This window comes from Pinus tabuliformis, chromosome 2_1, assembly GCF_031772625.1.
Source record: "Pinus tabuliformis cultivar Carrire ecotype Pingquan chromosome 2_1, CPIR1, whole genome shotgun sequence".
NCBI classification, from domain to species: domain Eukaryota; kingdom Viridiplantae; phylum Streptophyta; class Pinopsida; order Pinales; family Pinaceae; genus Pinus; species Pinus tabuliformis.
In genome coordinates this window covers 483,517,984-483,544,240 of record NC_142299.1, presented here as the reverse complement: position 1 = coordinate 483,544,240, position 26,257 = coordinate 483,517,984, and positions in this window count along the sequence as shown.

Below are 26,257 nucleotides of genomic sequence, written 5' to 3'. Positions count from 1 at the left end.
TTCCTCTAATTTACAGACTCAAGATCATTATTTACCATTTTATTCAATTCTTTTATTCCAATTACTGCTTTAAGGCTCACATCAATTTGTTCAATTGGTTTCTAAATCCACTCTTCAATAAGCTTCAAATATGCATCAAACTTTAATTTCATACCATAATTCACTTTTAAAGTAGATGTCACGTATATTTTAATAGGACCTACGTGAATTTTAATATGCCCTTGAATTTCAACCTTAAAAAAATTGTATTTTCGTTAGTACAGAGGTTTTTGTTGAGGATGTTGGGCATGCTAACACCCTGTACAATTACGAAATTTGTGATAGTGATTTTCTGTACAACCTTCCAGGTGTGGTTTACCATCAAATTAGAGAAAACAAATATTTCTCTCTTCTCTCTGATAGATTGATGCTAATCCTTTTTCCCTGGTGTTAGTGTCGGTATCTTCATCCCTTCGCCAGAGATCAAATCCTCTTGTTGCATTTCATATTAGGTGTCCCGCCCAGTCAGCTGCATTCCATTAGGCGCATGGATCATCTAACGGTAGTGCTCCTACAGTTTCCCTCATGTCATTTACCTGCTGGCTCATGTTTATTCGTCAAAAGCATACACAATCACCTTTTTGTCTTTAAGATTGCCAAAGGATTTTTTAGGGTTTCATTGTCATTTAGGTCTTGGGATTCATTAGGGTTTCATCAAAAAGTGTTTCAAAGTGTCCAATAATAGCTAGCAGGCACATGAGGAGGTTCCAATGCCAATAAAATTCAAAATCAAGTGCTCAGAGATGTGTCTTTCCTCAAAACTCTGTTTTGAGGAAAAACATAATATTTTTGCTTTTATTGTACAAATTTATGTAATTTCATTTCTCTCATATGTGAATCACTCCATCTGTAACCCTAGTCACTTTCCCTAGACCTAGTAGCTCCAACCCCCTGCAAAACAAGCAAAACACAAGTCATTCAGTCCATCACAAGTTCTAATAAAGTGAAAAAGTTCAAAACAGAGTTCAAAATAAAGTCATTTTCAAAACATTGTAAAAGTGGGTTTTGCAAACCAAAAATTTAAAGGCTCCTTGTATATAAGTGTTTTCTTCAATTGAAAGGTTCATTTGTATTTCAAAAAACAAACTTGAGCAAAGCAAAGTCGTGTTTGGGAGTGAGCAAGAGAAAGTGGGAGAAATTTTCCAAAAACCAGAGGCACGACGCATTGGGTAACTGGAGTGGCGCACATAGCAGGTGCGGGGCAGTGAGCCGCGATCTCCAGTTCAAAATTACACGGGCATGGCGCACATAACTGGCGCAGCGCGTTGGGTTTGATGCGCGGCGCATTAAGACGACAAGCCCAAAATCTTCAACAACTTCCCCAAAACACCAAAATCACCCAAATCTTCCATTGTATAAGTACGTACAGTCCTCCTCTTGGCTAGTGAAAGGTTTTGCTACAAAGTTTAAGGTGGTTGTCTTATGGTGATTGTTTAAAAGAAATCAAACCCTATCTCTTGAAATTTCTCAAAAGAAACTATTGCCTAGGGTTTGTATTGGCTATTTAGCCACCAAGTCCACCTTTCCACTCCCTTACTCCATTTTTCCCTTGATTTACCTATTTTCTAAATTCACACACCCAAAATTCACTAATCCCATATCCCTGATTCCCATTTCCCAAAACCCCAAATACAAATTCCCAAACCCTAGTCCTATACCAAAAGCTCCCAAATTACTGTCTAATTCCCTGTTCCCTTAACTAAACCTTACCCCAACAGTCCCTAAATCCCTCACTGTTTCCTCTCTCCACAGTCCCTCATATCACTGTTTCCCTTGGTGGCAAAAGTCAAAACACATCACAAATCACCTACTTCTCATTAAGACACCTCCAAGACAGCTCACCCACTAGTAGAGATGGCATCTGATCCCTCATATGATTATGAAGAGGAGACACATAGTGACTCACCTACAGATGTACACGCACTTAGGAGGCCCCATAGAGGTGGCAAACATATTCGAGAAGAACCAACCACTCTTGCTGAGTTACAGGCCCACCCTCTTGCCATCTCTTGTTTTCAGCACTAGCCCTGCTATGAATTTTGTGAGAAAGTTGCTAGCATTCAGTTTCATCATGAGTTGGCTTGTTTGTTTATGCCGCATTTACATGATGGTCAAGCCACTCTAGTTGGTGTCACTTTCACATTAACACCAGAATCCATTTCACTAGCAACCGGTATTCCTAACATTGGAGAGCAATGGAACAAGAGGAAACAAATTGACCGGTAGCATTATGAACCATAAATCAAGCCCGGCTATTTGAGACAACTCAGGAGAAGGTTTCCTTTTCGGTACCTCAAAGAGTCTTATGCTCATTTGATGAAATTGATAATGAGGTATTTCAGCTGTGAGGGCCGGTTCTCCCGTTTATATGCTTATCATATTAGGCTGCTAATGCATTTTACCAGGGTAAGGATGATGAACATCCCTTACTTCATGTGCTGAAATATCGAGAATATGACCACTCTAGTGCAGCACAAGACTCCTCAGCAACAGTTCAACAATATTTACCATTTTTCTCTCATTAAAATTGTGGTCATTCATCAGCTTGGCTTACAAGGCATCACTTGGGAGGATTTCATCTCTCGTGAGTTTTTCACAGCTCCTCAAGGACCTTCAGAGGTTTTGCATGAGATAGGTGGACCTTCTTATCAGCATGAGGGTCATGAGACACAGACCGCTAGTATGCCGGTGTTTATCACTTATCAGAAGGGCACTAGGCAGTTGTTCGCAGCAGCAAAGTGAGTATTATCTCCACCTGGGGTGGAAGGGGTCTCGCTTTCGTCATCTGCAAAATAGGTTCAAGACAAAGGCAAGAGGCCAATACAGGATGAGGGGCCTTCAGGTGAGCGAGATACTGATTTCATTCTCATTGAGCGTGATGATACAGATGTGGTCCCGCAAGGTGAAAATCTCAAAGAAACCATCCAAGAGCAGCAGGCGGACATCAATGCCTTGTCCCTCAACTTGGAGAGGGCTAAGTGGATTATAGAGTACTTGGAGCAGAGAAATAAGTATCTTGAAGATCAGCAAGTGATTATGGAGTTGCAAAACATTCGGGAGAATCGCCAAGCTGCCCAAAGGAGAAGGGTGGAGCTCACTTCACTTGAGCAAGAGATCAATGCCGATCGGGTGTCTTGGCTTGAAAGAGCCAACATCCACTTAGAGAGATTATTGGAGAAGGCCAACAAGGAGAAAAACTTGTTGAGACACATGTTTTTTCATTACATGGCGAGGAACAAAGTTTGCACAACAAGAATCAGGAGTTTAAAGGCAAAATTGAAGAAGGCATCAAAGAGGCGAAAGGAGCATGATCGACTTCAGATATTGGCTGAGGCTTCCTTGGCCCAACATAGCTCTTGATGGAGAAGACTCAGCCCAAATTTCAAAAAATTTGGGGCACTTTTTTCATTTTTGGCACAAAAAACAGAATTTTCTGCCCTATGCGTTGCGCCACGTGGCGCTCGCTTTTGCTAGGAGCCTCCAAATCACAAAAACTCAGCATTTTTGGATTTGGCATGGAAAAATATGCTTTCCTACAAATGGCCAAGAAATTTGGGCAGGTTTTGAGCCCTCAAAAAGGTCAAAAACAACCAAAAAATGACCTTGCTGCCCTTATTTTGACACACAAGAAGAAGCGTTGAGAGAACTGAATTTTGGAGGGGAAAATGGAGGCCAAATTGAAAAATTCCACTTTGGTTGGAAAGTGGACAGGTAGACCTTTCTAACAAGCACACTTGGAACTAATTTGGACACCGAGAAGGCCTCCAAAAGTGGGTCCAAACAGGCACTACACATAGAGAATTAGGCGCGGCGCATAGAGGAAATTTTGCCAGTTTGACCAAGTATTACTCTGTTATTCACCCAGCTTTGGCCAATTTGACTTTTTCACTTTATTAATGGAAAATTTGTGATGTAATTTAATGTAAATTGATGGATCATGATGTAAATATGTCAAATTTTCATTTATGGAGGTAGATTCATTGTTTAAAATGTTGTTTGAAACTGAATGAATAAGTTCCCTTGTTTCTAGAGGCATGTTGTTCCACTGCCTGATTTCTAGTTCTCAGTTTAGAATTGGTTGGAACAGCTCCTAAACATGTGAGCTCGACCCCTAGAGGATAGGATGAGCTATGGTTTGTCTATATTATGTGGTTTTTCAGTCATTAGCATGGTTGGACTGTTGAAAAATCCTTGAGCTTCATTGTACACTCATACCAGCATTTTGGCTAAGGAATTGAGACCAGGGTTTGCAGCACTCTTTGGAATCCATGTGGCAATTTTTCTTGGTACAATTCTTTCTTTTGTAATTGTGAATTTTCTTATGTGTTATGTATGCCATTCTCTATCTTGTTTCTTCTTAACTAAACAAACAAGAGTGTAAGTAGAATCCATTGAAAGTGTAGTGCTCTACTTGAGGTTTGCTTTAGTTTCTTGATGTTTTCAGCTGTTTGGAGAGGATCCATGACATTCCTTGCCCTCTTTAGCTCCTCACCTATCTAATCCTTCCATATCATTCAAATTGAAGTGCCAAAAACAATTTCCTACCTTGCCCCATTGAGATCTCTGCAAGACTGATCCTCATTCCCCGCATCCAAAATCTGCCTTTCCATCTGAGCCAACAAATCATCATTTTATTCAATCAAACTCTTGCACACACATACCTAGCCTAAGATTAGTAGTTAAATCAGTCATCTCAAGCCTTTAGTGATTATATTTTGCTGAGATTGACCCGGAGAGAGCCCTCTCCCTGCCTAGTAGGGCTAGCTACCAGGTTAAGCGTGGTTTGATGTTGGCCCTGGATCCTACCTTTCTCAGCGTGAGGTAGATTTAGGCTCTAACATAGTGGCGACTTCGTTGGGGAAGAAATTGTTTGTTTGTTAGTATTCTTCGTTTTATAAACTACAGACAAAGTTTGAAGATTATCCAGGTAGCCTTCGAAACGCTTTTGCTTTGCATTAGCGCAAGTGGATAAATGCTACTTCAGTCAATCTCCGGTCTAGTCTTATAAACAGAAAGTCTAGCTTAGAAATCACCCTAGTACATCTGGTAATTCCAAGCTTTTGGATGATAACTTTAGGATTTGATAGGCTGAAGAAGTTGTTAATATCCATTTGATTTCTTGGGAATAATAGGACACTGGCTTCCAGAAGATATACCAGAGCTAATCTAGATCCAGATCCTCCTCCTGTGTACGAAAATCCCAATTTGATTCCATGAATCCTTCGTCAGAGTGTTATGTGATTCCCGTGTTCAAATATCGTTCATGTCCTGTGGTTTTTGAGTATCTTGAAGATCTTGAGTTTGACGAACAGTTTGATTTGTCACTGTTTGAAACCAAATCCAAAAGTGTTGTTGGTTCTATTGTCTTGAATCCAAAATTTGTCAAAACTCTTGAAGTTGAAAAGGCTAATAAATCAATTGATGATTATATCCTGAAACAACTCCAAACTTCAATTGTGGCATCAAACATCGCTGATTTTTTAGAATCTACATCTGCAACCCCTGGGTCCTCTGCAATTGCATCTAGCTCAAAGATTCCCACCGAACCGCCTTTCATTCCCACCATCCCAGTGTAGCCTACTATCTCCGATAAAAAATCTACAGTAGTATCACCTCCATCTACTCCTTCTACTCCTCAAACATCCAAAATTGCTTTGCCTCCACACGCACCTCCTCATACATCCCATACATCAGTTGCACCCACTCCCCCAACATCTCCAAGGCCGATTGTAAATCCACCAAGAGCAATGGCTGCTATTTTTGCACCCCTTGTGCTGCCTCAAAATTTGGATGATATGCCTGCTGATTATCAAAGAAAAATTCCTTTGTTTGATGGCACTCCTCACAGTGTTACAGCTCAGAAACATGTGGACAGAATGATGGATTTCTTCGATCTTCATGAGATTGATGCAGAAAATGTGACAATGAGACTGTTTGTACAAACATTTGGTGGTGAAGTAAGGAAATGGTTCAGAGCTTTGCCGGCTTCAAGTATCACTACATTGGCCAATCTACAGAGATAATTTTGGGATCACTGGGAAGTGAAGAAAAATCCTCTTCAGATCCTTTCCGAATTTGAGCACATCAAGCAGAATGTTGGTGAGTCTATCCAAGATTATTGTATTATATTTAATTCCGTTTACAATGCAATTCCTGATCATATAAAGCCACCCATGGGGCTAACCTTGATTAAGTTTCCGGATGATTTTGATACTGATATGGCTTATCAATTAAGAGAGAGAGATCCAACCACTTTGGAAGAAATGCAGAAGATTGTAGTCAGCGTTGAAGCAAATCTGCTTGCCAAGAAAGCTAGAGCAAGAGCTGAAAAGAAAGTCACAATAAAAGAAGAGTCTTCCACGTCAGATCAAGTTCTTTGGAAGGTGGAGCAGATGCTTGATAGGATGAAACTTGATAACTCTGAACCACAAGTTAGAAATCCTAACTTCCGTGGCCAGCGTCAGCCACAATTTAGGATCAAACAAAGAGAGCAGCGAGCCCAAGATCAAGCAGCGCAGTAGCAGGTGCAGACACCCTTACAACGAAATTTTGTTCATGGTCCAGAATCAGATGAAGAGGAGAATGTGATTGGAGAAGAAAATCATTTCTTTACGCCCGATGATATGCCAATTTTCATCACTGAAGATGAGGAGTACTCCGAGAATTCAGCTGAACAAAGGGATGAAAATTTCATTTTGGCAAATGAGACAGTTCTTGAGGAAGAGTCCGATGAATACCAAAGAGGATACATGAATGCTTTGTCAGCTCAGCAGCGACAATATTCACTCTGAAGTAGAGATGTGCCTATTAATCCAATTCAGAAAAGGAAGGAGGCAGCAACGTCAAAGAATGATCCTCCTAATGTGCAGAAAAAGGGAAAAGAGATAGCTGATCCTACCACCAATAAAACGCCATCAGCAAGTGAACGATCTAATCAGCCAAGTGGGTCAAAGGAGAAAACTGAAAATAAAGAGGTTTTAACGAAAGAGGTAGAAAAAGTTTCAATTTTTAACTTGGAAAATGAAATTGCTAAGATAAAAATATCTATTCCTTTGACTGAGTTGATGAAAAATAGAAATTATAAAGGTCAGGTGTCTAAGATTTTGAATATAGATCCATCATATGATATGGTGAACGTGGAGGATGATAGTCCCGAGTTGATTTTTGGGCCAGCATTGGAAGGTCAGTCTCAAGATAGTGATGTGGCTCCTTTCTACATCAATCTCAAGGTGCATGACTTCGTGTTACATAATGCTATGTTTGATTCTGGAGCCTCTCATAATCTCATGCCTAAGGCCATCATGGAGAAATTGGGATTGGATATCACTAGAAAGTATCATGACCTTTACTCTTTCAATTCCAGTAGAGTAAGGTGCATTGGTCTTATCAAAGACTTGGTGGTTAGTTTGGATTAGATTCTGGCTAAAAATGTTTTGATGGATGTGGTCGTGGTGGATATACCTCCTAGATTTGGCATGCTTCTTTCCAGATCTTGGGGAGCAAAGATTAAAGGGACAATGCAACTTGATTTCTCCTATGCTACCATTCCCGTGTTCGGTCAGATGAGGAAACTATACCGGGAACAAAAGATGAAGTACATGATCACTAGCAAGGAGAAACCGGTAAATCATCCAATCAACTATGTACATACTGATTTAGAATCATTTGTTTTGTATTCAGATAACTTTAATGATGTAAATAGCCAAGTAGTTCAAGTAGAAGACGTTCCCGAGATCATTGAAAATTTCAGAGAGGTCTTAAAGCAAGAAAGACAAAGACTTGATAGTACCACTGAGCAATCAGCTGGCCGACGGCAGCAGCATAATGATGGACAAGGACGAGAAACAGGACAAACAGAATTTCAGCATTTGGAAGAGGATGAAGCAGGCCTGTGGATCATGGATTTTGATGGCGCGGTAGGAAGGGAAGGTGCTGGAATTGGTATTTGGATACGTAGCCTTGTTTTTGCCCCAAACAAAGTGCCAAGCAATGTAAGGGTCTGCTCTTATAAACTAGCTTTTGATTGTTCAAATAATGAGGCTGAGTATGAGGCTTTAATTGCTGGTTTGAAAATTCTTAGAAAGTTGAATGCCAAAAGGATTTCAGTGTATGGCAACTCCGAGTTAGTTATCAAGCAAGTGAAAGGGGAATACCAAGCAAAGCATCCTCGAATGCGGGCCTACTGCAATGCGGTACTTGATATTTTGAGAGTATTTTCAGATTATACTTTGACATGTGTTCCTCGTGTTCAGAATGTCATTGCAGATTCACTTGCAACAGCAGCAAGTAATTTGAAAGTTCCGATGAATTCAAACAACAAGTTTGAGATTCATGTGAAACATTGCCCAGCTGTCCCCGACAATCAACGGTATTGGCAAGTGTTTCAAGATGATGATGAGATCGATGAATTTCTGCAAAATAAAGGTAAATTCAAAGACACTTCTATTGATGTAGAGTATGATGACGGTGATGCGGATATGGAAGTCAATCAAATGGAAGTTTTGCAGCTCAAAGATAACATCATTCCTAAAGGTCTAATACCTTTAGAGGAGTTGTTCGATCAGGATGATGTGGCTTGAAAACCGAGCTTGCTGCCAACCGAGAAAGGAGTTGAGGATGTGAACATTGGATCAGCTAAAAATCCTAAGATGGTAAAATTATCAAAGGCGTTGCCTCCACAGGTAAAAGCAAAGTATATCAGTTTTTTATCCTCTTTTACTGATGTATTTGCTTGGGATTATTCAGATTTGAAGTCATATGATACAAGTATAATTCAACATGTCATCCCGATCAAGCCAAATCAAAAGCCTTTTCGTCAGAAGCTAAGAAGAATAAATCCAAAGCTGCTGCCCTCAATTGAGAAGGAGGTGAATCGGTTATACAAAGCTGGTATCATAGTCCCCATTAGATTTTCAGATTGGATTTCAAACTTTGTGCCCGTGCCTAAGAGAACAGGTGAGATTCGGCTATGTATTGATTTTAGAAATCTGAACAAAGTTTCGTTGAAGGACAACTATCCATTGCCCAAGATGGATCACATACTTCAGAGAGTAGTTGGAGCATCCCGGATGTCACTACTCGATGGTTATTCAGGTTATAACCAAATTCTGGTCCATGAGGATGATCGTGACAAAACAGCGTTCACCACTTTGTGGGGAACTTTTCATTATGCAAAGATGCCTTTCGGATTGAAAAATGCTGGTCAACCTTTCAATGGGCGATGGATATCGCATTTGCTAATGAAAAAGATGTCTTTCTAGTGGTTTATCTTGATGACTTAACCGTTTTCTCTAATTCAGATGAAGAGCACCTTTATCATTTGAAGATTGTATTTCAGTGGTGTAGGAAGTATGGCATCTCTCTCAATCCAAAGAAAAGTTTGTTTGCTATGGATGAAGGCAAGCTTCTCGCACATATTTTATCAAAGGAGGGCATCTGCATTGATCCAGCCTGGGTGGAGGCCACTCAAAAGATTGATTTTCTGCGAAGTAAGAATGAAATTAAATCATTCAATGGTAAGATGAATTTCTTACGTCGCTTTGTGCCTAATCTTGCAGAACATTTAAGGGAAATCACAAACATGCTCAAAAAAGATAGTGTAGTAAGATGGACTGAGGAAGCAATTAAATCTTTCAATTTGGTGAAATTGGCCCTTTCTTCAGCTCTGGTTTTGATAAGCCCGGACTATACTCAGGATTTTATTTTGCTTTCATTTGCCTCCGATCATACTATGGCATCGGTCTTGATGCAAAAAGGAGACCAGCTCGAGAAGCCGATCGCATTTTTCAGTAGAACCATAAGGGATGCGGCACTAAAGTATAATATTATTGAAAAACAGGCCCTTGCTTTAGTAAAGGCATTGAAGGATTTTTGGGTTTATATTTTGCATTCTCACATCCTTGCTTATGTCCCTAATGCTGCTGTTAAGGATGTCTTAGTGCAAACAGATCCGGAGGGGAGGAGAGGCAAATGGATTGCTGCCTTGTTGGAGTATGGCATGGAGATCAAACCAACAAAGCTCATCAAAGGACAGGGGCTGGCTAAACTAATGGTTGAGTCAAATCTGCACACCTTGGACATTAATCTAATTGCTTCTATGTTCAAGGAAGATGAAGAGACTTTTCCCGCTCAGGTATCATAAATTTTCCTTCTTTCTCCTTGGTATTCGGACATTGTTTATGTACTGCAAAATCTGTCATCACCACCTGGAATGGATAAAAAAAAAGTAGGACATTGAAATTGAAGGCTGCAAAGTTTTGTATCATGAATAATGCACTCTATTGGAAAGATCCTGGTGGTGTCTTGCTCAATTGTTTAGTGGAAGAAGAAGAAAAACAGGTAATGGAAGATTTTCACAAAGGAGATTGCGGAGGCTATCTTTTCTGGAAGACAACAACTAATAACATCTTAAGAGCAGGATATTATTGTCCAACTCTTTTTGCTGATGTGTATAAAACAGTGGCCAGCTGCAATGAATGTCAGATTTTTCAAGGTAAGAGGAAGTTGCAGCATTTACCACTCAAGCCCATTGAAGTAAGTGCTCCATTTCAGCAGTGGGGTTTGGATTTTATTGGTGAGATTCATCCTTCTTCTTCAGCACAACATAAGTGGATCCTCACAGTGACGAATTATTTCACCAAATGGATTGAGGCTATTCCTACAAGGCAGGCCACTGAATCGATAATTATCTCATTTCTTGAAAACAACGTTTTGTCTCGTTTTGGCTGTCCCAATAAGTTGATCATTGACAATGCAACAGTCTTTAAATCGAAGAGAATTATTGACTTTTGTTATATACCTAGGGGGGATAATATGGGGTACCAAGGGAGGTACCCAAGGTAATAATGTAATAATGGGATGGGCCATAGTAATAAATAAGGTGGTTAACCCATGTCATGTAAGGGACCACAAGTAGTCAATAATAATGTAATGGGCCCATGGTATTAGTTGATGGTATGAGGAAACCATGGTAATTATGCATGGTATTGTATGTATGAGGCCTATATAGAGGCTAGAGACTCCACATGGAGGATATGAAGATGAAGAGAAGTATTCTTGTATGAACAGGCATATGGCTTGTGGAGTGTTCTCCTTCCTTAAGGAGTGAATGTATGGTGTTGCCCTACGATAAGGGTTTTGATATCAATAAAGAAGCATTTATCTATATTTGATCTTGTTATTATTGGGTATATTTGTTATTTCTCTTATATTCCTGGTTAGATCTACAACAATTGGTATCAGAGCTACAACAATTGGTATTGGAGCACTTTAAGGAGAACACTCCACAAGCCATATGCCTGTTCATACAAGAATACTTCTCTTCATCTTCCTCCATGTGGAGTCTCTAGCCTTTATATAGGCCTCATACATACAATACCATGTATCATTACCATGGTTTCCTCATACCATCAACTAATACCACGGGCCCCTTACATTATTATTAACTACTTGTGGTCCCTTACATGACATGGGTTAACCACCTTATTTATTACTATGGCCCATCCCATTATTACATTATTACCTTGGGTACCTCCCTTGGTACCCCATATTATCCCCCCTAGGTACATAAAAACTTTTGTCATAAGCATCAAATCACTTTGGGGCATTCGATTGCCTATTACCCACAAGGCAATGGATTGGCAGAATCCTCAAATAAATCTCTTGTCAACATTATCAAAAAGCTGCTGGAAACTAACAAGAAAAGTTGGCACAAAGAGTTGGTCAATGCACTTTGGGCAGACAGGGTAAGTCAAAAGAAATCTATAGGCATCTCTCCTTTTGAGCTTGTGTATGGTGTGGACACAGTCTTCCTGACCTCTTTGGTAGTCCCGGTGGTCAAACTTCTGCAAGAAGTAGGCAGCAAAGATGATAGTTTGCAGTGGAGAATCAGTCAAATGATTCATTTGTAGCAAACTAGAGAAGAAGTATTTCAGAACACTTCCAAGCTACAAGAGAGGATTAAGAGAATATATGACCAAAAAGCAAAGGTGGACAGGTTTGAGATAGGAGACATAGTGTTGAAATGGGATGCAAGGAACAAAGAGAAAGGTAAACATGGAAAATTTGAAAATCTTTGGAAAGGACCGTGAAAGATTGCTGCATATCGGGGCCAGAATGCTTTCCTTTTGCAAGAGATGAATGGCAAAGAATATCCTGGTGGGTCGGTCAACAGTCGGCTCCTCAAATGGTATCATGTGTGAAATGTTTTCTACTGTCCTACTCATCATTGTACATAACGGTTTGTTTAAATTCCATTACAAGTGTGCACTATTTTCATTCTTTAGTTTGGGGCCCGAGGTGAAGGCTATAAAACTGAGATTTGATTTCAGTTTTGATTTGGTTTGTTAGAGTTAGGTCTTTCAGTCGATTTCAGTCTTGAAAATGAGTCAATTTTGAGTCACATTTAGTCCTGAAATTGAGTCTTTAAGTCAAGAGTTCAGTTGTGATTTGTCAAAGTTATTGACTCCATGGCCCAATGGACGAAGGCACTGTTTGATTTCCCAGAGATTTGTAGTTCTTGGCACCTCCAAGGAGCTACCATCCCCATTGGAGCCAATGTTAGTGTCGGTATCTTCATCCCTCCATCAGAGATCAAATCCTCTTGTTGCATTTCATATTAGGTGCCCCGCCCAGTCAGCTGCATTCCATTAGGTGAATGGATCATCTAATGGTAGTGATCCTACAGTTTCCCTCATGTCATTTACCTGCTGGCTCATGTTTATTCATCAAAAGCATACACAGTCACCTTTTTTTTTTAAAGATTGCCAAAGGCTTTTTTAGGGTTTCATTGTCATTTAGGTCTTGGGTTTCATTAGGGTTTCATCAAAAAGTGTTTCAAAGTGTCCAATAACAACCAACAGGCACATGAGGAGGTTCCAATGCCAATAAAATTCAAAATCAAGTGCTCAGAGATGTGTCTTTCCTCAAAACTCTATTTTGAGGAAAAACATAATATTTTTGCTTTTATTGTACAAATTTATGTAATTTCATTTCTCTCATATTGTTATAGACATTTTTGTGCCTTACAGCATGAAGCATGAAATGTCAATAATCTGAGGGATCCAAAGTCCCTAAACATGTTGTTCCTACCCCTAGAGGAACAAGGTCAGCAAACCACAGCACTTCAGATCAGTTCTCCACTGAAAAACACTCAAAAACAGGTCAATTCTGGATCATGTCAACTGCTCCACTGAGCATCTGCGCTGAATGTCAACTGCTCCATGGTGTACCTGCGCTGAATGTCAACTTCATCAAAGGCTACCTGCGCTGAGCGAGTTTGGACATGTGGAGGAATCTTTCCTCAATGTGTCAGTGCCCAGGAAGCTTCCAAAATGACACTTGGATCAAAAGATTCGCCTAAGTGAAGAGTAAGAGGTTCTAAAACTCCAAGTGGAAGGTAGAATCTCCAAGTGGACTCAAGAACTGAAGAACAACTGGGGTTGAAGAGGACAACAGTCACACATCAAGCTGACTTATCTTCACTCCAAAACTCTATATAAGGATCTCATCCCATGGGATCTGGAGGCCGGAATTTTGTGCAAAGAATTGCTGTTGGTTTACAGTTGAGAGTATTGGGTGATTGCTTGAAGGAGGTGAAGAGGAGATTTCTTTCCGTCGGGAAGGTGATGCTGGATTGGACCTCTTATGGTTGTATCACCACCTGAACCTTACTTTCTTCCATTAATAAAGCATTTGAGGTTCTTCTATTCGCATGTGTTTCAATGATGTATTGTCTTACTTGCGTATTTGATTTATGCTAATCCTTGAATCAATTATGAATGCATGCTTCTTGTAGTTTCCCTTTCTCGTCTTGTTTGCGGGATCTCGTGTAGCTGGGCCCGTGAGAAGACAAGGAGCTGGGAGCGAACAATAAATAGAGAAGATTGGAGCGACCATTCGTGCAAGACATCGGTGAGTGGATCTCTTCCTTTCCTCTTTTGCATGTCATAAAGAAGTAATCTTAGATAGCTTTGCTTTGACTGTTGCTAAGGAACTATCACCCTTAGAGTGGGATAGGGTCATTCCGTGTTGGATACTTTTCCCCCCAACACATATGTAAATCACTCCATTTGTAACCCTGGTCACTTTCCCTAGCCCCATAGCTCCAACCCCCTGCAAAACAAGCAAAACACAGGTCATTCAGTCCATCACAAGTTAATAACGTGAAAAAGTTCAAAACATAGTTCAAAATAAAGTCATTTTCAAAACATTGTAAAAGTGGGTTTTGCAAACCAAAAATTTAAAGGCTCCTTGTATATAAGTCTTTTCTTCAATTGAAAGGTTCATTTGTATTTCAAAAAACAAACTTGAGCAAAGCAAAGTCCTATTTGAGAGCGAGCAAGAGAAAGTGGGAGAAATTTTCCAAAAACTAGAGGTGCGGCACATTGAGCCCCAATCTCCAGTTCAAAATTACACAGGCACGACGCACATAACTGGCGTGGTGCATTGGGTTTGATGCACGGTGCATAGAGCTGGCAAGCCCTGAATCTTCAACAACTTCTCCAAAACGCCAAAATCACCAAAATCTTCTAGTGTATAAGTAAGTAGAGTCCTCCTCTTGGCTAGTGAAAGGTTTTGCTACAAAGTTTAAGGTGGTTGTCTTATGGTGATTGTTTAAAAAGAAATCAAACCCTATCTCTTGAAATTTCTCAAAAGAAACTGCTGCCTAGGGTTTGTATGGACTATTTAGCCACCAAGTCCACCTTTCCACTCCCTTACTCCATTTTTCCCTTGATTTCCCTATTCCCTAAATTCACACACCCCTAAATTCACTAATCCCATATCCCTGATTCCCATTTCCAAAAACCCCAAATACAAATTTCCAAACCCTAGTCCTATACCAAAAGCTCCCAAATTACTCTCTAATTCCCTGTTCCCTTAACTAAACCTTACCCCAACAGTCCCTAAATCACTCATTGTTTCCTCTCTCCACAGTCCCTCATATCACTGTTTCCCTTGGTGGAAAAAGTCAAAACACATCACAAATCACCTACTTCTTATTAAGACAACTCAAGGACAACTCACCCACTAGTAGAGATGGCATCTGATCCCTCATATGATTATGAAGAGGAGACACATAGTGACTCACCTACAGAGGTACATGCACTCAGGAGGCCCCATAGAGGTGGCAAACATATTCGAGAGGAACCAACCACTATTGCTGAGTTACAGGCCTGCCCTCTTGCCATCTCTTGTTTTCAGCACCAGTGCTGCTATGAATTTTGTGAGAAAGTTGCTAGCATTCAGTTTCATCATGAGTTGGCTTGTTTGTTTGTGCCACATTTACATGATGGTCAAGCCACTCTAGTTGGTGTCACTTTCACATTAACACCAGAATCCATTTCACTAGCAACCGGTATTCCTAACATTGGAGAGCAATGGAACAAGAGGCAGCAAATTGACCGGCAGCATTATGAACCATACATCAAGCCCGACTATTTGAGACAACTCAGGAGAGTGTTTCCTTTTCGGTTCCTCAAAGAGTCTTATGCTCATTTGATGAAATTGATAATGAGGTATTTCAGCTGTGAGGGCCGGTTCTCCCGTTTATCTACTTATCATATTAGGCTGCTGATGCATTTTACCAGGGTAAGGATGATGAACATCCCTTACTTCATGTGCCGAAATATCAAGAATATGACCACTCTAGTGCAGCACAAGACTCCTCAGCAACAGTTCAACAATATTTACCATTTTGCTCTCATTAAAATTGTGGTCATTCATCAGCTTGGCTTACAGGGCATCACTTGGGAGGATTTCATCTCTCGTGAGTTTTTCACAGCTCCTCAAGGACCTTCAGAGGTTTTGCATGAGACAGGTGGACCTTCTTATCAGCATGAGGGTCATGAGACACAGACCACTAGTATGCCAGTGTTTATCACTTATCAGAAGGGCACTAGGCAGTTGTTCGCAGCAACAAAGCGAGTATTATCTCCACCTGGGGTGGAAGGGGTCTCGCTTCCGTCATCAGCACAACAGGTTCAGGACAAAGGCAAGAGGCCATTACAGGATGAGGGGCCTTCAGGTGAGCGAGATACTGATTTCATTCTCATTGAGGGTGATGATATAGATGTGGGCCCGCAAAGTGAAAATCTCAAAGAAACCATCCAAGAGCAGCAGGCGGACATCAATGCCTTGTCCCTCAACTTGGAGAGGGCTAAGTGGATTATAAAGTACCTGGAGCAGAGAAATAAGCAGCTTGAAGATCAACAAGTGATTATGGAGTTGCAAAACATTCGGGAGAATCGCCAAGCTGCCCAAAGGAGAAGGGTGGAGCTCACTTCACTTGAGCAAGAGATCAATGCCGATCGAGAGTCTTGGTTTGAAAGAGCCAACATCCACTTAGAGAGATTATTGGAGAAGTCCAACAAGGAGAAAAACTTGTTGAGACACATGGCTTTTCATTACATGGCGAGGAACAAAGTTTGCAAGGCAAGAATCATGAGTTTAAAGGCAAAATTGAAGAAGGCATCAAAGAGGCGAAAGGAGCATGATCGACTTCAGATATTGGCTGAGGCTTCCTTGGCCCAAAATAGCTCTTGATGGAGAAGACTCAACCCAAATTTCAAAGAATTTGGGTCACTTTTTGCATTTTTGAAATTTTTGGCACAAAAAACAGAGTTTTTTGCCCTATGCGCCGCGCCGCGTGGCTCTCGATTTTGCTAGGAGCCTCCAAATCACAAAAACTCAGCATTTTGGATTTGGCATGGAAAAATATGCTTTCCTACCAATGGAAAAGAAATTTGGGCAGGTTTTGAGCCCTCAAAAAGGTAAAAAACAATAAAAAAATGACCTTACTGCCCTTATTTTGACACACAGGAAGCAGTGTTGAGAGAACTGAATTTTGGAGGGGCAAATGGAGGCCAAATTGAAAAATTCCACTTGGGTTGGAAAGTAGATAGGCAGACCTTTCCAACAAGTACACTTGGAGCTAATTTGGACACTGGGAAGGCCTCCACAAGTGGGTCCAAACAGGCACTACGCATAGAGAATCAGGCACGGCGCATAGAGGAAATTTTGCCAATTTGACCAAGTATTACTCTATTTTTCACCTAGCTTTGCCTAGTTTGAATTTTTCACTTTCTTAATGGAAAATTTGTGATGTAATTTAATGTACATTGATTTATCGTGATGTAAATATGTCAAATTTTCACTTCTGGATGTAGATTCATTGGTTAAAATGTTGTTTGAAATTGAATGAATCAGTTCCCTTGTTTCTAGAGGCATGTTGTTCCACTGCCTGATTTCTAGTTCTCAGTTTAGAATTGGTTGGAAAAGCTCCTAAACATGTGAGCTCGACCGCTAGAGGCTAGGATGAGCTATGGTTTGTCTATATTATGTGGTTTTTCAGTCATTAGCATGGTTGGACTCTTGAAAAAGCCTTGAGCTTCATTGTACACTCATATCAACATTTTGGCTAAGGAATTGAGACCAGGGTTTGCAGCACTCTTTGGGATCCATGTTGAAATCTGTCTTGGTACATTGCTTTCTTTTGTAATTGTGAATTTTCTTATGTGTTATGTATGCCATTCTCTATCTTGTTTCTTCTTAACTAAACAAACAAGAGTGTAAGTAGAATCCATTGAAAGTGTAGTGCTCTACTTGAGGTTTGCTTTAGTTTCTTGATGTTTTCAGCTATTTGGAGAGGATCCATGACATTACTTGCCCTCTTCAGCTCCTCACCTATCTAATACTTCCATCTCATTCAAATTGAAGTGCCAAAAACAATTTCCTACCTTGCCCCATTGAGATCTCTGCAAGATTGAGCCTCATTCCCCGCATCCAAAATCTGCCTTTCCATCTGAGCCAACAAATCATCATTTTATTCAATCAAACTTTTTCACACACATACCTAGCCTAAGATCAGTAGTTAAATCAGTCATCTCAAGCCTTTAGTGATTATATTTTGCTGAGATTGACCCGGATAGAGCCCTCTCCCGGCCTGGTAGGGCTAGCTACCAGGTTAAGCGTGGTTTGATGTTGGCCCTGGATCCTACCTTTCTCAGCCTGTGGTATATTTAGGCTCTAACACTTGGATCTTTGTAACCTCACTTGATACCAATTTGTTGTAAAGGCAGAGAGGAGAAACACAAAAATTAACACACACAAACCACATAATGTAACATTCATAGAAACTATAAATTGGACTTTTCCGAAAAATATAACTTAACTCGAAGTCACTGGAATTGGCTCAGTTAACTGACTCTACTAAATTTAGCCAACGCTGGCGTGCAAGAGTAATTACACTTTCTAACACCCTTGTTTTCCACTACATTAAGACTATCTATATGGAAGATAGCCTGATGCAATCATGCAAGTATCTATAAGATACAGGAAAGAAAATAGTCATGGGTCGCAAAGCGCGACTGAACAAGAATAAGAAAATAAGAGGCAGAGATTGTTTCCTTGTTTAGAGAGGTTCAGGTCGCAGCTGAAGAACAGATAATTCTGGACAAAAAAGAGAAGAAATTGAGGTTGAGATTGAGGTAGATGAAGTAGAACATTCCCCTGATGCCATTTAACTATTATCTAAAGGATCTTGACAAGAACAATGAAAAAAAAATAACGAGTGAATATCCATCAATCAATGTAGCTTTAGGACATTCGAATGCCCTACCATTACAATTCACGAGTGACATATCCCCAACTTATTCTTCACATTTTTTGTACCTCGGCCATGCTGAAAATTCTATCTTCTCATGGACTCAACAAGCATGCTGGTGTGAAGATCAAAAACTATGTCGCAACAACTTAGTTTCACCTATGCCTCTAAAAAAAAAACAATGCCCAAAATATAGACCAACTTTCACTTCTTCTAGGGATCTCTCAAGTTCGCTTGATTCCAAAGTTTCAACATAGTCCACAAACTTCAGGTGATGACAAATTAGAGGCTTGGACAACTTCACTACAAACTGCGAGACTGAAATTACACACATTGCTCGGCCGTTGGCAATTCTCATACTTCCTTGGTGAACATATTAAGAAGTAGATGACTACATTATGGGTTCCCAAGCTTGGATATTGTCCAAGGAATAGTATGTTGCATAATGGTTGGGTATGTTTTCACTTTCTCAGTGTTGAAGATGTCGATCTCATACTCGCACTGCCCTGGGTTAAGGATCGGGGGTTTTTGCTGTTGCGACATTGGTAAGCTAGATTCAATCCACAACCTACATCCCCTCAGTGTAAGATCGTATGGGCTAAACTATTGGGATTACCCCTTGAGCTATGGAACCACTCAACAATTATTGACATTGAAAATTCCACTGGTACATTTTACTTATGGGATGAGGGTTGTATAGGGCAGATGGACAGAAGGTTGTATGGGTGCTCGTAGAGGTGGATTTTGGAGAAGGTTTATTATCAACTATGGAATTATCTTGGGATTCCTTCTCACTTAGTCTCTGCATCGACTATTGGGGTATCTTATATCGTTATCTTGCTTGTCATTCGACGGGGCATCTCCTACACTTTTTCCCGGCTTGTAGAACGACTAGCAGAACACCCTCTTGGAGGCACACCCATGAAAATTCGATCAAGGTTCGGGATGGTCAGGAAATTATTGAACATCCTATGTCGAATCAAGGTATTTACACATCCTTTTCTCCTCTTTTATCCTCTCCTGGTTCCAAATTTGTATCTTTACCTTCTCCTACATCTCCCCCTTTGACTTCGAATGTTAATTTGGATGTTGACATTGTTCCCTATCCTTCATCCAATCTAGATCCTAATATAGTTCACACTTCATCCCCCTTGGTCTCTCCTCTCCCTGGGCCATCTGCCCTCGCCTCTCCACACCTCCAGTTCATTACTGACTCCCTTACATCCCCTATTCCTCCAAACGTGATTTTGAGGCGTTATCAATCTCTGATTCGGTCAGTTTGTAACCTTTGTCCATTAAAAAATCCTTTTTCCATCGCAGGGAGGGGTTAGATAAAGGTAACTTATCTTCAATCCTTTTGGCTAATTCCTCTTCTTCATCCCTTGTGGTTACTCCATCTATATCTTGAAAGAAGAAATTTGTTAAATTCAATAAGCTTTCTTCTTGTATCTATCTGGTCACACCTCTGGTTGGTTTTGGCCCATCATCTTCTCTCTCTCGGTTCCTTACAGCGAATGAACCCATTCCTCTAATCCCCTGATTCTTATTCTGTCATAAAATATTAGGGGACTAGGGTCCTAGCATAAATCACGCTCATTGAAAGGCATCATACACAAGCATCATCCAGATTTGATACTACTGCAAGAAACTATGATCTCCAGGGAAAGATCATGGGAAATAATTCTCATCATTTGCCCAGGGTGGCTTGTCAATGCCACTAGTTCTTGCAGACTCTTTGCTGGTTTAGCGGTGGCTTGGAAGAAGACATTTAGTTTCAATTGTATGGTTTACATGACTTCTGCAGGTATATTATTAACTAGGCACTCCTGGGGTTCAACTTCTCGTATCAGGATCATCAACTATTATGCGCCCTATTCAGGCAGCGCATTTTCTAGGACAAGGTTTTGGAAACCGATATTTTGGATCTGCCTTCTATTATTATGGTTGGTGACCTTAATTTGACAATTGACAATAATGAAGTATGGGGACATAAGGTGAAATCTGATCCCATGGAGACTTATTTCAAAACTCTCTTTTATGCTTTGTCCCTCCGAGATATTCTTCCACCTAAGATCATTCCTACCTGGAGAAATGGTAGGACTAGGATTCAATACATATCTAAATGATTGGACAAATTTCCAGTTAAATATCATCTGGTCTCTGGTTTGACAGATCTCCATTCTTTGGTTTTTCCTTCATTTTCTTCAGACCATCTTCCTATTTTTCTATCCTCAACAAGGGATACTGGCCATAAGGCATATCCTTTTAAATTCAACCATTTGTGCTTGACACACAAGGACTTCATTGATATCGTGCACAAGGTTGGGATTGGGTAATCTTCTTCGTTTGACCCAATGGATCATTTGAGTAATAAATTGCATAGTCTTAAGATGGAGGTTCGCATATGGGTCAAAGAGAAAAGAATTGATAATTCCCATAAATTGAATGCCATCAAAACCTATTTGAGGGCTCTTTTCAATCTAGACGATCCTCTGTTCACATCCAAAGTGTGCAAAAAACAGATATTGGAATTGGAAGCTTAGAAAAGAGATTTATACAAGGCACGAGAAATGGCTTGGAGACTAAAAGGATACGCGATTTGGGTTGAAGCTGGAGACCGAAATTCAAAATTTTTTCATAGATTTGCATTTATGAGGTGGAAGGAAAATGGTATCTGGAACATTAGTGGAGAAGAGGGTTATGTTTTCACTTCACAATATGATATTGAACAGACCGCATACCATCATCTCAGAGCTCTTTTTTTCTGAAAATGAACTTGATTTTAGAGTTCAAATGGACTTTATCAATCATATGCCTTTGATGCTACAGGAGTCTGAGAATGACATTTTGGGAAGGCCTGTTACGATTGAAAAATTACATTCTATTCTCCATGTCTGTGCTAAGGAAAAAAGTCTTGGACTGAATGGTTGGGGGGTCAAACTATACATTCATTTTTTTCTTATCTTATGTCACAGGACCCTCTGAATGCTGTGGAAGAGTCCCAGATTAAGGGTTGTATTTCGAGTGCCATTAAAGCTAATTTCATAGCATTAATACCCAAAAAGAAGAGTAGGGACTCATTTCTCGTTTTTCATCCCATTTCCCTATGCAATTTTGTCTATAAGTTGATTTCTAAGCTTATTGTTGTAAGGTTTAAATCACTTCTAATAGATCATATATCACTAGAGCAGTTTGGTTTCATAAAGGGGCATCAAATTCAAGACATGGTGGCTATTGCAGAGGAAGTACTACATACTATTAATGTCAAGAGATATAATGCTTTCCTTATGAAGATTGACATTACCAAGGCTTTTGACAGTGTTAATTGGGAATTTCTTAGATTGATTCTTTATAAAATTGGTCTTAATTTCTGTAATGCTAACTAGATTTTGGCTTAGGTATCTTCCACCAATTTTGCAGTGATTATAAATGGCCTCCCTACTATTTTTTTCAAAGCACATTGGGGATTAAGGCAAGGATGTGCTTTATCTTCAATACTGTTCATTCTTATTATGGAAACTCTCAATAGGAAAATCACAGACACTAGGGACAAAGGCTTGATCATGGGCATCAAAATGACTAGATAGATCTGTATTACCCATTTGATTTTTGTTGATGATCTCTTGCTTGATGATCTTCATATTTATCACTGAATGGTCACAATTTCATCATATATTATACTATTTCAGATCTGCTTTGGGCCTCATCAAGAAGTCACATAAATATGAAGTGATTTCTTCACAAGTGACTGGGGGTGAGATCAATCAGATATGTGGTTTATCTGGGATATCTGTACAGAAAGTGGACTCTGGCTTTCAATGTTTGGGTTTCCAAATAAAACTGAATGAGTACAAAATCGTTGACTGGAGTTGGATCATAAAAAAGTCGATCTCAAATTAAAACACTGGACATTCAGGTGGCTCTCCATTGGGGGTAGGCTCATTCTTATCAAATTTGTACTTCAGTATTTATCTGTATATTGGATGCATCTCTATATTCTGCCAATGAAGATCATACATAAAATTGATACAATACTGGCTATATTTCTTTGGTCCATTAAAGAGCAATCATGCAGGATTCATCTCGCTAGACTGTCTAGTTTAACCAAAGTTGTTGATTAGGGGTGGTGGGGGATCTTGGATACTTTATCTTTTAATAAGGCTCTCATATGCAAAATTTTGTGGAGAGGACTGTCGGGTAGGGTTATATGGTCTCAGATCATCATAGGTAAATATTTGGACTATCTAAACTATGAAGACTGGATTAAAGGTGGTGCAAAAATCCCCCTCTGATCCTCATACATCAAGTGCAGTATGATGAGACAAAGGCATTGGCTATTTGCGGGGATTTGGTGGGAGGTTGGTAATGGAAGTAGGATCGAGGTTGGACTGGACACTGTATGTGGTTTCCAAGGGATACATATGCTATATGTTCCTCTCCTCCAACACTTGCATGATAGAGGTATTTATTTTTTATCTCGTATTGCTGCATTTCGTGCTCACTCTCCATTTTTACAGACTTGGCTTTGGGCATAAGACATTGATCTGTTTGGTCTTTTGGCTACAGAGTGGACTCTTTATATTAGACAGATTTAGGTTGTAGGTGTTTTTATTTCAGATAAGATAGATAAGATGAGATGGGTTGGACAAGTACACAAGAACCAAATTGCGACCAACGACATTTACAAATCCATTTCCGTCCCAAATAATTCTACTATGGAGCTATCCTAGTATCACAAATCTTGGAAATTGAATTTCTCCTTGAAGCTCAAATTTTTCAGATGGTTGGTCTTGAATGAAAATGTACTCACCTGGAAGAATTTAGCTCACAGAGGTTTCATTGGACCAAGTATCTATATGTTGTGCAAGCAAAATTATGAAGATGTTGAACATCTCTTTTTGAATTGCTCGATTGCCATAGAAATTTGGTTTTCAGTCCTTATTGTGCTTCAGATTGTCGAGGATTAGAAGCATACTTCACGGTTGGCATGTTTTAAGCATTGGTTTTAGTCACAAGAAGTATTTGGTTCAATGACTTTCTTCATCATTTGGGGCATATGGCGTTGCAAGAATCTTAGGATATTTGAAGACAAACAAACCGATTAGATACTTAGTCATGGGGATTGTGTCTAATTTTTCTGACACAGGACCCATGAATCATATTAAAAAAATCTAGATAGGTCATTTTGGAAGACATCTGGAATGAGTATCTAGTGGGATTTTTCGATGGGGCTTGTAAATATGAACTATGTGGATGTGGTGTACTCATTTCTACTGAACCTGGCAAGTATTATCACTTTTGGTGGGAGGGTGGTACCAATTCCAACAAAAGGGTGGAAATCATCACATTACGGGGGATGCTATTCACTGCTAGCTAGCTCAACATTACCACCTTACATATTTTTGGGGACTCTAAAAGATGCATAGATTGGATCAAGGGATTGTCATGTTTCCAATTTCCCATTATGGCTTATTGGATGAAGCTCATTCATATCCTGATAAGAGCATTCTAACACATTGATTTTAATCATATATACAGGAAGCAGAACATCATCGCTGACTTACTCTCCAAAAGAGGGATTTCAGCATCCCCTGGAGTCATACGTTATGTTGCATATAATCAAGATCCCATATTTGAATTTGGCACTATTCCTACGTTGTAGATAGGATTATTATAATATATATATATATATATATATATATATATATATATATATATATATATATATAGATATATATATATATATATATATATAACTAAGCATATGTTAAACAATGCATGAACATACAGTGGATGATAGTATAACAAACATACCTTATGTCTTTTTCTGTTTGGGGTTTTTATAGTTAAGTTTGGATGTATATCCTGAAACAAAACTATGTAATTGTACTTTCTTTACTTAATATTAAAGAAGGAATTTTTTTCAATAAATAAATAAAAATTCGCTATAAACAAACTGTCATTCACTTAAATCAAGCTCTATGTGGCCATAATCTCATCAATCTGAAACTTCATAAAATATTAACAAAAAACACAATCTACATAGAGTTCCCATATTCTTAAAATATAACCAATAACTAGAGGAACAACAACATCAATCTACCCAAACATTACATGTATTCTGCAAATTATGGACTACAAAAATAGCTGTAAAATCTAAGCAAACAACAATCTAATTGAGCTATATATAGATGGATGAAGGTAAATAAAAAATGTGCAGTAAGAGCTATTCTAAATAAACGAAAGCAATCTAGTAAAGAAATAACCAACAAAATAACCAATGCAGTGCATGTGATAAAGACAAAGCAACATCAATCTGCACAAACCTAACGTGACTTTCACAAATTATGGATTAGAAAATTTAGTTTTAAAATTTATATCAACAGGAATCTTCATGAGTTGCATGTAGATCAAAGCAATTGTTGCATGTAGATCAAAGCAATAGGTAGATGTGTGAAAATAACACTCCATACAATGAAGAACAAGAGTGTTTGAAGGAAGAATGTTACATTATACCATAACAGGCTAGGAATAACATTAATCGAATAATGCAAGCAAGGTTTGCAAATGATTGGAGATGGGATTTTTAAGTTCTTATCCTTCTCCTAGTTTCTCAAGTTAAGTATTGAGATGAAAGGTCTAACGAAAGCTATGGGAGTTGGTTGAAACATCTTGGTTTATATTATGGAAACTTAGGTTATATTATGTGTGCCACATAAAATCATGGGAGGTGAGTTATGTGTGACACGTGAAACCATGGGAGGTGAGTCACCTTGCAATTCACATTTAATGATGTGAATATTGTGGGTTGTGAAGGTATTCCTTGAATATATGGGGTCAATGAGAGCATGAAAAAATTCCAGGCAATAGCTACTAGAGATAAACACACCTAGGTAAATTTCTCCCCATAGCTATATTGAGGCCTAAGTTCTCTTTGCGTTAATATATTTTTTTCTCCACTATTTTTTTCAGGATTTTAACCTACAAGAGAAGAATTATTTCTGCAACCATCAACAGGCCCCACTTCTCATTGTGATCTGGGATATTTTTTCATTGTTTCCTAGTAAGATTCGAACATGCAGCATCACATAAATTCTTAGTTAGTTGAATCAAGTGGTGAGGTCTTCAACTCCATAGAGCTTCACTTTGCAGCGTTTTCAACATTAGCTGTGAAGTTATTTCTTTGAAGCATGGCGATGGCTGTGTTTGTGCATTTAATTAAAATAATATATGTTTTATCATTTATAAATCCTTATTTATGATATTCATTTCTAATATCTTAATCTCACTTCCAAAATTTTTATAGTGCCATCCAAGCCTACAAAAACATTTACAACATAATAAAAAATAATATTTTTAGCTATTCTCCCTCATCTTACAATGAATTTCAACATTATACTTACCTTTAAATTTTATTTCCTTCCATACTAGTTGCCCAACCTAGTCTTTTAGTGTCCACAATCCTTTTCCTAAAGCTCATTGACGCTTTCTATTGACTAACTAAATCACGCCATTTTCCACTACTTTGATCAAAATTCCGTGTACAAAAATCATTCAATATATTGTTCAAATTACAATTCCAACAATGTGACAACTGTCACAACATAGTGAACCTAG